Raw genomic sequence first — 13,503 nt, 5'->3', positions numbered from 1 at the left:
CTGCCTGTCTGCCTGCCTGCCTGCCTGCCTGTCTGCCTGCCTGTCTGTCTGCCTGCCTGCCTGCCTGCCTGCCTGCCTGTCTGCCTGTCTGCCTGGCTGCCTGCCTGCCTGCCTGCCTCTCTGCCTCTCTGCCTCTCTGTCTGTCTGTCTGTCTGTCTGTCTGCCTGCCTGCCTGCCTGCCTGTCTGCCTGCCTGCCTGCCTGCCTGCCTGCCTGCCTCTCTGCATGTCTGTCTGTCTGTCTGTCTGTCTGTCTGTCTGTCTGTCTGTCTGTCTGTCTGTCTGTCTGTCTGTCTGTCTGTCTGTCTGTCTGTCGGTCGGTCTGCCTGTCGTTCTGCCTGTCTGCATTTCAGCGCTAATTCATAAGTCGCCTGTGTGTATACATAAAACATTTTTTTTCTATGAAACGACGATTTCTTAGAGCAGGTTGATGGTGAAACTTCATTGCGACTTTCTGCTTGAAAATTCTTGCAAGAGTTTCAGGATTTTGGTGGCTGTTGGTGTCAGCGGCGTGCAGTTGGCTGCAATTTCGTGATGACAGCAAGACTATCAGACAATCGGGCCTGCACTCGACCATTCGTTTTGGAAGCGGCCAGTGCCAAGCTGCATTTGAACTGCCTGAACTGACGCTGCACGCTGCTGGCACCACCGCGGAACTTTACAGAACTAGTGCAGAGAGTGCAGCCAAATCAAAGAAACCCATCATGACCACAATCTTAACAAAGTAGTAGGTTGGGGCAGAACCCGCGCGCTGTGTCGGGTAGTGATTAGTGAACTCGCTTCACACGCGGAAGAGTAGGGTTCGATTCCTGTTGAATGAAGAATTTGATTTTTATTTTTATTTGAATCACAGTTTTTTCCCGTGCAAACAAGCCGTGGTAGCAAGAAAAAGTAAAATGAGAACAAAACTGAAGTTTGTGCAGCGCCGTCTTGCTCCTGCCGTCAAATATAATGGCCGGAACCTCCGTGCCACCTGCAGCGCCAATACGAATGGGCGTTTCGAGCACACCCGACGTTACTCTCCAAGCTCCTATCTGTGCTTTTAGCAGAGATGAGTCAGACAAAGTAGCCCTTCAAGCAGTGCTGGGAACTGTTTCGTTCAGCTTGACGTCTGCGAGCTCCACAGTGTGCGTCATGCAGACGTGCACTTTCACTTTAGAATAACGGCCTGCGGGGCGAGTTCGTGCACGACGTACGCAAAAGCAGTCAAAACCTGAAACGTAAAAGGACAAAACCAAAATAAAACAACAAAAACAAACAAAATAATAAAAGCCACAACAACAGTCCCACCCAGAATTGGGAGTCGGACGCCGGAAAGGAAGAAAGAAGTCTTAGCGGCACAGCGACGTATTCATAAGAACGTTTCAAGATAGCAAATTCATTATGTCGCAGAGCTACATCTATATCACTAATGCATGTGATCCCCGTCTTTTTAATCATAAAGGCCACATCGTAATCACAAAAGTGGTGTCACATGGTAAGTGAAGGTTGTACATGTGCCCCTTTTCTTCCAATTACATTCCTCCTAAAACGGTAGGCAAATTTGCAATGTGGTCTAGTAAATTTGTGGTGTGGCGGCCGCCACCACTCGCCTACTTTTGGCACCGTCACTGCCGAGGTGATTGTAGTGTGCTTTCTTTGAGCTTGTTAAACAGGAAAAGTAAATTTAGTGCTCACGTAACATGTACAAAGACTTTCAATGACTTCTTTGCGGTTTTATTAACCTCTGCCTCTTAACCATACTAGCCTTCCCGATGAGCCGGAATGCGAGCGACTGAACAAACAGCTATTGCAGTTTCTGTATGTCTTCGTGATCGCAAAATCATAGTCTGTTCACCCGGTACCTAGTTGATTACCACGTAGTTATCTATAGTTACCAATGTATGAGAAAATGCGAAACGCAGCAATTTTGTTCCTTCCCCCTTTGAAGATGAAGTTGTGGAGTTTTGGGGGCTCAAGCCGAATTAAAATATCCTTTTTCCTTACCTCCTATTGACTGTACACTGAAAGAAAATAAAGAATATTTATGTACAACATTCTCGAGTCGAGAATAATGAAAAATATTTACTTTAGCCGCGTTTTATTTCATTTCTACTGCGCACATGTATGCACTCGCATTGTAGCCTGATGTGCGAAGGTGCTCTTATGTCTTCATTACTGCAATATTTTTCTTCATGCAGTTAAGTGTATACCTGCGCCCATGTATTTGAATAAATTAAGCTATCCTTGTTGCATACGCTGCACTGCAGTTCGGCATAAGACGGCTTGATTGCACTTGTGAGTTGACTCATACTTCCACAGTGAATAGAACGAAGAGTGCCCACTTTGTCGATGACCTAGCCGCCCATGCTTCGCAATCATGCAGCTCGGGCATCTATCGGCTGACATATGTCTAAGCGGTGGCTGTACGACCCTTGACAATGCAACGTTCTCTGCACTGCGTGCAGTGTGCCGCCGCCAAGTCTAAGCTGATCCAGTTGTGCATTACTTTCCGCCTTTCACAAACTGAAAGAAAACACTACAGTCACCTCGCAGAGGAAAACTTCGTTCAGTGACACCGCACGTCTGCGTGACGCACTCTGTGCAGCTCGCAGACGTCAATCTGAACGAAACAATTCCCAGCACTGTTTGAAGGGCGTGTTTCTCTTACTCATCCGCTGAAAGCACACATCGGAGCTTGGAGAGTAACGTCGGTTGTGTTCTAAACGCGCATTCAAAATTGGCGCTGCGTGGCACGGAGATTCTAGCCCTGAAGCCCATGGCAGCAACCAGACGACGCTGCACAAACTTCAGTTTCGGTTTCGGTTGAGTTTTTTTTTTTTTGCTACCACGGCTTGTTTGCACGAAAACAAACTGTGATTTAAATTCAAATAAAAATAAAAAACAAATTGTTCGTTCAGCGGGAATCCAACCCTAGTCTTCCGCGCGTGAAGCGAGTTTACTAACCTCTACGCTACGCAGCGTGCGAGTTCTACTGCCTCTAAAAAGGCACCTAGGGAAGGATAAAGTTCGCAGCGATTTCCTAGCGGAAATTACCCTTATTTTTCCTCTCTTTTCGGCTTTCGCTTGGCACACTCTATCTCCTAGTTCACTCTAATCTGGTAGACAAATACTAACAAGGCGAAGTAATAGCGACGCGGAGTTTTATTATCAACTCATCTGGTTAACAGCGAAAGCTATCGTGAACTTGTTGAGTATTGAGCGAGAGTGACAACTGTTACCCAGCTGGTGACTGAGAATTGGAGCGCCGAGAGGATCGAATGCGAGACTGTGATGGTGGCTGTGGTAAAGTGAGTGCTGCAGCAATGCCTCCTGAAGAACATGCCTGAAGCGTCTCCTCGATTTCAATGGGCCCCGAAATTGCCTATACATTGCGCAGACTGGCCGCTAGGCGGCGCTAAAAGATGGCCCTCAATTTTGGTTTCAATGGCTGGGAGACTGTTATGCGCGGCGCCCGATCATGCTGTTACATCTATTTTTCGGGTTTTGAGCAACAAATTTTAATTCGCTAACGGCAAAAAAAAAACATGTTTTGGGATGTCCCAGCGTGCAGCAAATACTTATAAAGTCTAAGCTGGCTTCCACATTATACTCAGAGAATCATCAGTTTCGATTTCGAAAGCTAAAAGCGTGCTGTCCGCCCCGTTCTATCATGCCGTTAGGACCTTTTGTCTGCTGCATAACCAGTAACTTTTGCACGGTTTACAACAAAAGAAACGTGCTCGAAACATTCATATTGCAGCAAGTGCTTGCATTGGCTAGAAATGCCACAAAATAAGTATTTACACTGCATGATGCATGGTCGTATACATCGTACTGTTGCCAATGGAAAGAAATGAACTACTTCAGACTAGCAAAAAGCGAAAATAATACATGGAATAGAATAAGGACAGGAGGAAGTCCGGAATTACCTGAGATCTCAACTGCAGCCAGGTGACCAGCGGCAAAGGAGGACTGCATATGGTGCTCAATGGATGGAGCTGAGACGTCGCGCTAACATGCCTGGGGAGTCGCTGGCCCGCAAGGGGCACAACCGTCATATCTAATGTTCTTAGAACTTTGCGAAGCGCGCGTCTGTTACAATCTTGCTGCGGAGCATTGCGAGAGATGTTTCGATCGGATGAAGCAGATCCTCAGCCAACCAAGTTATATCAAGTGGATATTCATATAAAATCCTCCACAAGACATTAGATGTCCATATGATGTTCACAAATGCTCATAATACGTCCATATGAACCCCATACAACCTTCATTTTGATCATAGTGGACGTCCATATAATGCTCATCTTATTCCCAGATGTGACGATTCCTAGACATGCAGGGAATGTTCACCAGATATTCAGCCAATCTATTTTCAGGCTGGGGGCTGGATGCTGTGCCATTTATTTTGTGCGCTGTACAGCTTACAGAAAAAAAAACAAATATGATGGAACATATGACAAAGAGATACAAAGCAAAAACCAAAATTTGCTCATTACACAGGAAAATTTCATAGTTTGCACATGATCTGCGATTAACATTTCAAATAACAGGTGCATTATGAGAACATTACACACTGGGCTCTGATCAATGCAATTACAAAAACAAGTCACAAACAAGTGTCATTTTTTTGGTATGCATGTTACCTGAAACGTCATTTCCAGTTCGTGCAAAACAGAACATTCATGCGTAGTGAAGTCATTAGTTTGCGCTCTCTGTGACTTAGTTATCTTTCATCATACTCATTCTGTTCTTGTAAGCTGTACAGCGCATAAAATAAACAAGGTTAATCAAACAGGCGCAGTTCTCGTTTCTTCAGAATATTCCAAATCGAGGCAGTACACAGGCAAGGAATATGCACAGGCACAGGCTTTGAGTACGGAAGAACATCAAGGAATACAATCACTAGTTTTGCCCTCAGCCATATTTTATTTCCCAGTAGCCATAATCACCAGCGTCTGTTGCTGTCCATTCTTTTACTCCTGGTCCTCGGAGGCCTGTGAATATAACAGTGCATTGTGTTGAACAGTAGTGATGACACTGCAGGAAATATGGACAAAAAACGTGCACAACCGTGCATCCACCATAACCTTTAGCCTTACCAGAGGTAAGACTAAATGCAGAAAGGGGTTTTAGAGTACAAAGATCGCATGTAATAGCCTGAATGCTTCACATGAAAAAAGAAACCCAAGCCTCAGGAAACAAACACAAGGACAACCAAATATTTCAAGTACATATATGCAACGATACTTTTGCAATGAAATTAAAAGAAGTTAGAATGTGCCGAGCAATAGTGATTAATGTTGGTTCGTGGCTGCATTCGGATAAAACTCAGGAATGAAGTGGCAAATGCCTTCTCAAAGCAGGCCCTCCATCCACTGGCGTCAACAGATTCTCATCACAAGGGTGCTACTCCCTTTGCACCAGCTAGTGTGACGCCGTAGATGAAAGGGGGTTAACCACTGTGTCATGATAGTCAATCCCCGCTTTGGATGGAGGGACATCTGTCGCTTCATTCTTAAGCTGTATCCAAAAATACTGCAGCGGGACAGTGGTGCCAATCACAGCATGCTTTCAACACGAATGAGCATGCGTATATCACCATATTGGGTGACGTATGCTGATTTCATGAGCGTGGTTGGTGCATGCAGACAAGAAGTAGGAGGTGTGACAAAGTGCGATCAGAGCCAATTGTGGTCTTTTGAAAAAGACATAAGACACCTTATGTCAAAGAGTGAGGGGGGGATATTTGGTTTTTTTTTTCATGTCTATGATGTTTGCAGTATGCTAAGCAGACAGGATGAAAAGCATTGAGCAAGTGTGCACATTCTCGAGGGAATTTATAAGGAGGCCAGCCATAGCCCACATAGGACAAGGATATCGCAGATTAAGCAAGAAAGGTAGGCTTTTTCAATTTCACTGGGAAAATTGTGTAATAAATGCATCAGCATGCCACTAGATTTTAATGTCAGGTAGTAAATATTAGAATTCCACGAATTTTTGTTAAAGGTTGCAAATGTCTATGCCAAAGTACTTATATGCTAGGGAGAAGTCAAGGTGACAATTTCTTAAATATAGGGACAGGGTGCATGGTTATGAGAAATGCTCAATTTTAAAAAGTAAAGCTTCACACTCTAGAGAAAGCATAACAAAGTGTTGTTGAATTCAGTCCGAATTTATGCAATGTCAGAACTATCAGAACAATTAGCAGCAAAAATTCGCAGAACTAGAAACAACACTAAATGAACTGCTAATGCAGGTTAGATACAATAAACATGCTAAGGCACATTCTTGACTCATGCCTGAAAGGGAAGGAAAACCATGAAAGTTGGTTGCATTAGCAGTTATATGCTGGGTAGTTAAAAAGGAAACCCATGATCCTGTACAAAACCAAGTAGTCAATGTCGACGTGCCTTAGTTTTGTTATAGAGACCTGGAGCTAAACAGTGAGAAATGCCTTGAAGACATCTAAGAACAAAGCTCTTTATAAATCCAGAAGCCGACACTATGTGGGTAAATGCAACAGCGCAGCAAGACAGATGTCGAGCCGCAACACTTGGCGGCTCTTTCTCATAAACCCTGCAAAAACACGCGCGGAAACCCAGAAACACCTCACTCGCGCCGATACACAACTTTAAAAGAAACTAGGAGCAGCAAGCGAACGCCTTGCACTCACAATAATCCGGGGCGAGGCCTATCGGCGGCGGAACGCTGACTGAAGCTGCCCAAGTCAGAAGCCAGAGGCACCTCGGCATTGGTGTTCCGTATTCGGTCACCTACGGTCCGAGTACCACAGCAGCTTCTCTCAAAAATCACATTACCGAGAAGCGTAATCGTCGGCTGATTTTTTTAATGTTTAGCTTAGGTCGGCTTAAAGAACACCGCATATCTAGGTGCTGCGGAGTGGCACTAGTGGCGACGCAAAAAACTCGGCCAATTGACAAATTGCAAGACTGTCAAAAGGTGGCGGAACGAGCTGAAGTGAATAGCTTGTCTAGGCTAGAGAGAATAGAGAGCTTCCGCTGCTTAGTGCGTGTCGCGCCGGTGGCGGTTGTTGGCAACTTCAGCGCTGACACCTCAAAGCTGACATACTAGTGCATGGTTCACTATGAGAAACTCCGACAAGTGCGTTCGTCACTAAGTCGGAATGCTATCGGCGGCCAAGAATAACACAAACTGCAACGAGGAAACTTTTTATTCCTCAAGAAACAATAACGAATAACGTGCAGTGCATCGCTGCCAAACTGCAAATCTAAAGTGTCAACTAAATGCGCAGAAAGCGCCGTTCCTGTATCTGGATGGCCTCCGAGAAGTTGGCCGAACTCATCAGGGCGCTGTGGAAACCGGCCGCGTCGTGCTCGGTTTTAATCCAGGCACAGCACTCCTGGCTGACGGCCCATAACATACGTGAGCCTGGTTTCGTCCACCATCGAGAAGCGCAACTCCTAGAAGGTGTTGTCCATCTCGACAAAATCTTTCAGCCTCTCAGTGGTTGCCGCGAGGACGTGGACTCCGATGAACAGTCGCTGCCTGCAGCTGCTGCTGCTGCTGATCCACCGAAGTGCCACCGCAGACGGAAGCTGCATTCGGGATGGAGTCGAGGGCACACTTGTGCGGAGGGGCGTCGCAGATGGAATCCGTGGTGAAAGAACGTGCACCCACATGTTCGCCCGGCCCTTGGAGTTGTGGCCTACCCGCATACGCAGTGCCTGGTGCTCGTGTGGCGACGCTGTGCCGGACGCTGTCTTGGCACCAGCCATGGAGTCTCTACGAGCGAGAGCTGTCTTGGCAGCTGTGGTCCGGACGGTCATAGACATGGCGAACTGAGCTCGCTGTAGGTTTGGTTGCAGCAGACCCCGCATCAACGAAACTATTGTCGTCCTTGAAATGACGATGCTGGCGGAGTTGTCAGAGCCGTCCACGTCAGCTGGGAGCGATCGCAATAGGGCTGCCGGCCTGTGAGCCTTTCATGTGCGCTGGAAGTGTTTGTGTTTGCAGTATGCCAACGAGCTAAGTGGCCCGAAACCTACGGCTATTTATTAGTTTGAAGGCAGTGATACGATCATCAAGAGCGAGCAAAAATATTACTTGCGCATCATACCTGTACATGGCTCGTTGCCATAGCAACTGTGACGCCAAGCGGCAAGAATTTGGCCGGGCGACCCGCGAAATTTGATCTTGGCCGATTTGGACCAAAATCGATCTCGCACCATACTTGAATGTGCCCGACACGATGGCGACCTCCAAATTTGGCCCGGGCGGCCCCCGAAGTTGATCTTGGACAATTTGGACCAAAATCAATCCTCAACCATTATTGATCGTGCCCGACACAATGGTGGCCTCCAAATTTGGCTCGGACCATTGTCAAAAATTTGCCCGGCCCACGCCCTAAATTTGAAAGAATTTAATATTAGTTTTTGAGGAAAGGAAATAGCGCAGTAATTGTCTAAGATTTCGGTGGACACCCGGACCGCGCCGTAAGGGAAGGGAGGAAGGTGGGAGTGAAAGAAGAAAGAAAGAGGTGCCGTAGTGTGCGGCTCCGGAATAGTTTCGACCGCCTGGGGATCTTTAACGTGCACTGAGATCGCACAGTACACGGGCGCCTTTGCGCTTTGCCTCCATCGAAACGCGGCCGCCGCGGCTGGGTTCGAACCCGGGAACTCCGAATCAGTAGTCCTAACCACACTGAGCCGCCGCGGCGGGTAGCCCCCAAATTTTACCTTGGACCATTTGGACAAATATCATAATTGATTGTGCCTGGCACGATGGCGACCTCAAAATTTGGCCCGGGTCATTTTCAAAATTTGGCCCGCTCAATACCCGGAAAAGTAGTTGGCGGCTTTGAGATTAGCGCCATCTCGTTGCTATGGTTTCGCTTGTGGCGTCACCATTTGCGTCACCGCACTTTCGCACGTCACACATCGGTTTAAGCAGAGATAAACGCCGGCTAAGTTATTTTATTGGCAATTGTTTATCAAGACGTGATGACAATTGCCTTCTCGATGCTGTCGTGCTTCTTGGTAGAAAGGGTTGTGGTATATTTCTGGTCTCCTTTGACGGTTTCTTCAGCAGGCACTTCGGTTTCCGGGAGTCGCCGCCTGTGTCTTGACTAAACCACAGCAGTGGGTATGCGCCATTATCCTCTGGAGGACAACAACAACAACAACTACTGGACCAAGAGTTGGTGGCGCCCATGTGCTTTGAGAATACCTGCAAGAAACACAGTTACCGTTGAAGAAGCGTCCCTAACATGTGTGGCGATCTATGTAGGCCAGGGGATTTTATTTTCTCTGTGGCTCTCTTCAGCACACCAAATATCGCATCTGAAGCTCTCATCTTTACATTGCTCTGCTCGGTGCAAGCAATTTTAGGCGCAATTAAAAAATGTTTTCATCATCATCGCGTTACCTCGCTTTATTGTTTTCTGAGCTATTATTAGCTTTCTGCGTTGAAAAGGTGCGGAATGCTTTTCGGTGATAATCGGCGAAATATTGCGAATGACATATTGACACGAATTGGACGTCAGAAAGTTAACGGGTATAAACTATGAGATAAAGATCTGAGATTGTCAAGAAACTCGAGGGACATTTCTGTAGCAGAGTTTTCATTGGGCAAGAATTCGGGGGTTTATTAACTTCATAATGCAAGTTCATTATTATTAGAAGCGTTCGTGGTGTCGATGCTTTGAGTTTCCAACCGATAGATAAGCAAAAATATGTTGGTAAAATGTAACATGACTCTCTTGAATATTTCAATTTCTTTTTGCATTGACACATAAGACGCGAAGTAACACTGTTCGTCATTGTTTCATTGTTTCGCACTGAGGTCCATAAGCGACCGCAGCTCGTTAGTGGAGTATTTTGCCCTGTGGCCTTCCTGTTGGAACTCAGACAAGGTGACATTGACGAAACAATCAAGTGTACTCCCTCAGCTCGATTCGTAGAACTGAGTGGGGTGTACGCTTGGGTATGTTAGTAATACGTGAGTAAAGTAACAGAGCTCAAAGGCGAAAGGCGGGTGAGCTCAAACAACAAAAGAGATACTCAAAGCGCTCATTTCCAAGTGAGGATATACCTAAATAGAGCACAGATATGTAGAGGAGTTATAACAATCCGGTAAACAAAAAATAACAAAAAACAGCAATGAAAACAATAAACGGCAGCAAATATCCCTGCGAAGCTGTGCCGAACGGCCCCTTGGTTTGGTTTATGAGGGTTTAACGTCCCAAAGCGACTCCGGCTGTGAGGGACGCCGTAGTGAAGGGCTCCGGAAATTTCGACCACCTGGGGTTCTTTAGCGTGCACTGACATCGCACAGTACACGGGCCTCTAGAATTTCGCCTCCATCGAAATTCGACCGCCGCGGCCGGGATCGAACCCGCGTCTTTCGGGCCAGCAGCTGAGCGCCATAACCACTCAGCCACCGCGGCGGGAACGGCCCCTTCCAATTCCCCGTTCAACCCAAGAAAGAGTACAGCGCGTGAGCTGTAGTCCCTCATACAATAGGTTTCTAGAAAGGCCGCGGTAGGAAAAACGAGCGGTGCACATCCCAAGGCGCCGATATCTCGGCCAGCCAAATGCAATGCTAGTGTCTCGATAACACGCCCGAAGTGTGGCGATCTTCCTCAAAGAATACTATACGTTGCTCCTGTGCATAAAGAGGGCGCTGTGTTGTATGGCCTGCTTAGCATTAAAGCCGTAGATCCCGTTATCGAGATGTCTGAATGCCAGGATGATGCATAGAAAAACGAAGAAATTCGACTTTCTTGCATTGAGCGCTGTAGCAGCAGAGTGAATCAAGTTGTATGCTTGGCGCTGTGTCTAAAATTCTGCTAGTAACCTTATTTCGCATCTCAATCCGTTTTTTGTACAGGTGATGACAGGAATTTTTTTTCCTCACGGTGAATTCTTCCAGGATGTCATCCGAAAAAGATTCTCTGACGCCAAAATCAGCAGCTCAACTTGCTTCGAACCAAGTGATCTTACACAAGTGACCAGTACAGCGCATGTGCGACATATGACATTTGTTCCCTTCGCGCGCGGGCGCTAACTCGACGTGCGTACTTGCATTGGTAGTGAAGACCTATTCTTGGAAAATGCTTGGAAAATGGGTCTTTCATTGTCACCACCTTGAGTAATCGAAAAATACCTTGTGCCATAACGCTCTTTGGCCATAGACGGCCTTGCACCATAAAAATCCATCATCGTCATCATCGTTCCCTCGAGTGCACTCTACAACAGCTCATCTAGCACGACAGAAACATAAAACTGAGATATATAACCAACTTGCTTCTACACACCCTCTTGCAGTTGTGAATAAAAGGCCATTGTTGGCACGGCCACCAATATTAACAGATTATGATACTAAAATTTGCATTCAGGGTCAATAACTCAACTTCTTAGTATATTTGCCCATCCTCAGTGCTGGATGAGAAAGCATTCCTGGCTCTGCCAGCTGCACGAAAACATGCTATGAAGATGGATGCAGTATTCAAGATCAAACTGCAGGACTTTTTTGCCCTCATTGCTTCAGCAGAAGGCACTGTCGAAACAGCCAGCTGCCCAAACATATGCAGTGGAGGCATATTGCAACATTCAACAAGAGCACCATTACAAGGCAGGTTGAACAGAAGCTGCGGTGTGACCATGCATGGCACCATTGTTCACGACTGAGCCAAAAGCAGGCACGTGCACACTCATTCAGCATAAAACTGGGAGGGCTCTGCCATCCCCCAGAGAGCGTGATTGAAGTGTGGCCTGTATGTGGGCCACTTTTACGCAAGCATAGCCGGCAAACAACTCCACACTAAAGACCTTGCATGAAGTTCTAAATTCATTCTACCAAAGGAAGATTTTTTTTACAACTTCATGAGCGCATTTTACAGCTATAAAGTAAAAAATCGTTATGCTCTCAAATACAAAGTGTTGCAGAGGGCCATTTAAGTATAAGCCTCGTGCCAGCAAGCTGGGCGCGGAAAGCTTCCAGGGTAGCCATGTACTGCTACATTTTAGGAACCTTAAGTTTAAAAGCAGTACGTTGCACTTCGTTACAGTTGGGATAATTGCTTTAGAAGCATCATGAAATACACAGCGTGGTACAAGATACACAACAAATACACCTCTTAACAGTACAAAAAATATCACTAAAGAAAATTTACTATACATTGAAATAAAAAATGGAATGTATAAATAAATATCAAAACAAGCTCGAAGTGTTCCTACCCCCGACATGAAAAAAAGTTCCGAAGTGCCTGATCTGAAGCATTCTTCTTGGGATATAAAATTATTCGTTGTTAATTTTGATGTGAAAGCATTATATGTCCTATTAGCACAAAAGCCTTCTGCCATCCGCCGCCACCTATGGCACGAAATTCGGATGATGCTGTGCTCCGTTGTACGTCACAACAAATATAAGCGAACATGTATATTCGTCAATGATTAACTTAACGTACCATGATCTATTATAGTCATAACTTGTAGTCATAGTACTGACTCTCTCATTCTACAATGTATCATGAATCAGCACTTTAGGAGTAACGTAATGCAAGGTGTATAGGGTTTGTACAACGTGTGTAGTGATGAGGCGTAGCCATGACTCATGACTCATAATCATTTTGTAACGAAGAATGGCTCGGCACTTCATTTCTGCAACGTATATGACTCAGCACTGTAATGCTTTCGCATTCTCATACGTTTCATTCTCCTAAGCTTCTCTGCCGAATTTTTAGGCCATGAACCGGTGCACTTATTCCAAATCGTCCCTTCGACATGGTGAGAAGCACACATTCGGCCGCTCCTTCCAAAGTGCCCAGGTCACTGAAACCGAGCGCCCATAGCAATTTTTAAATCGAAACGTCCACAAACATTTCACAAGCCCTGCAGCGCGGACCCGTATTTTTTTTTATTGTTCTTGCTTCTTTTTTTGTCAGATATTGTCTTGTGCTCGGAGTTTCCTGCTTGAAGGCAACTGTGGTGGAATAAATAAATACATAATTATTTCATCTGCGCCCTTATAGTGGCAAAAAGAGACTGATGTAGGCAGCAAGAGCACCGACGCAGGCACGTTGGCTACCTTGTAAGGTATATTCTTATCTTAATACCTACACGTGCGGAGTGTCGCATTAAATAATTCGATGCACTTGTGAGCTGATAACAGCTTCGCACGACCAACTCGAAAGTGGCCATTCCCCGCTTTGCCTGCCTGCCTGCCTGCCTGCCTGTCTGTCTGTCTGTCTGTCTGTCTGTCTGTCTGTCTGTCTGTCTGTCTGTTTGTCTGTCTGTCTGTCTGTCTGTCTGTCTGTCTGTCTGTCTGCCTGCCTGCCTGTCTGCCTGCCTGCCTGCCTGTCTGTCTGCCTGCCTGTCTGTCTGTCTGCCTGTCTGCCTGTCTGTCTGTCTGTCTGTCTGTCTGTCTGTCTGTCTGTCTGTCTGTCTGCCTGTCTGTCTGCCTGTCTGTCTGTCTGTCTGTCTGTCTGTCTGTCTGTCTGTCTGTCTGTCTGTCTGTCTGTCTGTCTGTCTGTCTGTCTGCCT

The sequence above is a fragment of the Amblyomma americanum genome, chromosome 1 (genome assembly GCF_052857255.1).
Source record: "Amblyomma americanum isolate KBUSLIRL-KWMA chromosome 1, ASM5285725v1, whole genome shotgun sequence".
NCBI classification, from domain to species: domain Eukaryota; kingdom Metazoa; phylum Arthropoda; class Arachnida; order Ixodida; family Ixodidae; genus Amblyomma; species Amblyomma americanum.
The sequence above is the reverse complement of the archived record's forward strand: the minus strand, read 5'-3'. Positions refer to the sequence as shown.